The following is a 2,251-nucleotide window of genomic DNA, read 5'->3' on the forward strand; positions in this document are numbered from 1 at the left end:
GGAGTACGGTGGCTAGGAAACGTCACCAAATCGGGAAATAACGCGCCCGGGGAATATTGTTTGCAAAAAAGCAATGGAAACTCTCGCAGTGTGAGCTGTGGCTCCGTCTTGTTGAAACCAAATATTTTCTGTGTCAACTTAATTTTCTTCGAGATGAGGGATGAGAAATTCTTGGAGCATACCGTTTATTCAAAATGTTCATTAAACTTGTGCGAGAAATGCCTAACAATTGAGAGCGGCGTCTGATGGACCGACGTGGACTCTACTTAACAGACGTTTTTACGCATTCAACATTTTCAGGCGTAACTACTGATGGTGTAGGACTATACACTACATGAGTACGAAAATTGTTCACTAACCGCAAAATTGTGTTATGCGCTGGAAGAATGTCACGCAAACCAAATTCAAACCGACGATGGAAAGCACGTCACGTGGACACAATTGACTCACAATTTTAAATAAATTCGGAAACAGCAAAAATACGATGCTCAACATTCCAGTTGTCCATGGCTACTAAAATTACATTCTCGCGTTAGAAGATAAGAGTGTCAGCAACCTTGGGAGACCACCACCTTCCCAGTAATACCAATTTCAAAAACATCCGTTTCCCACTGACCACTATGTATAAGAGTATGACTTGTAGAGTCATCTCCCGAACTATGGAATTATACATTAATGAAATATAGAGACAGGAAACAGAAGGCAAAATGTATAAAACTGGTTGCACAATCATTAAAAATGAGTACTGCAGAAGTCAAAAGAAAATAACACTATCTTCGATGTCAAATTTATATCGAATTAAGAAAAATAAAAAATAAAAATAATGGATCTTTTTTTTTGGCATTGTTTGCTCCAAAATATACTCGAAATAATTTTTAGACATTTTTTTATAATTTTCATGCACAATGAAATCTTCTAATTCTTCTAATTTCTTTCAATAACCTAGCGTGCACTGCGTGCACTAGACAGGCACGTAGCTAAGGGAGGGCCAGAGTGTGCCTGGTCTACCCTAATATGTGTCCGGCCTTAGGCCGGCCCACCTAAAGTATTCAGAGGGGCCCATTATTATATGATCGATTTTAGTTTTTAATGTTGCCTAAATATAACGCAAATAAAATCAATCGATTAGGAAATAATTGCTATTTATATCTAAATACCGGTACTATATACTATATACTACAATGTCACGTTGTTCTTATCTTATCTAGGTAGTGACTACTGTATACTTGTATGTCTATTTTTAAAATACTTTGAGCGAGGGTTTTGTCATTATATTGATTCATATAGAAATATAGAATTATATTATGGTTGTCGGTTGGACACTTTATTCACATTCAGCGCACGCCGCACTTATACTAACGTCACCTGCGTTAATATTTGTACAATTTTTAGTATTTATACATTTTATCTTACATATTTAAAATTTAAATTAATTTTAAAATGGCACCTTTCAGTGGATGTGCCAAAAGAAAACTAAAATTACAAAGAGAAGATAAAATGATAAAATATGGTATTATTAGGTTATATACTTATATATTTGTAGTAATGATACGTTGATAACTACCATTTTATAATATAAAAAAGTCCTGGGAGGAGGGGGCTCACCTAACATTGGCCTACCTAGTGAATATTTTCTGACTACGTGCCTGGCACTAAATTGAAGAGTATTATTGATTTAACCAAGATCCACGAAACGAATATTTGTGGGTAAAAAAATCTGTAGCAGACTTATAACATAAATTAAACTTAGGTAAAAGAAGAACTTTTGTTAGATTTATCATCAGATACTGGTTTACAATCTAAATTTAAATCAATATCTCTGAACATATTTTAGATGGAACTTTCGGACAAATATTTCGTATTGATCGAAATACGTATGAGGATGAACATTTTACTTCTGTTTTCTTCTACCTATTTGTGGATAGCTGGATTTTCCGGGATGACGCACATGTACACTAAAACAAGGAATAAACTTGATATTACAAATAGTCTTTGACTACTTCAATGGAACTAAGAATAAATAAAATAGCCAAACAAAACAATAATAATGCTCTCTTTAATTTTTACTTAAATAATTATACTTATTTTGTATTTATTTTGTATGATAATATTGTTAAATCAATGATGTAATATTTTATTAATATATATATATATATATATATATTAGCTGAATTATCCGTCGTTGCCGGGTTTATGTATTCTTGTTATCTGACAAGATTAAATATTGTCTTTTTAAATAAAATTTAAATGA

The sequence above is a fragment of the Sipha flava genome, unplaced genomic scaffold, assembly GCF_003268045.1.
Source record: "Sipha flava isolate LNK unplaced genomic scaffold, YSA_version1 176_pilon_pilon, whole genome shotgun sequence".
NCBI lineage: Eukaryota > Metazoa > Arthropoda > Insecta > Hemiptera > Aphididae > Sipha > Sipha flava.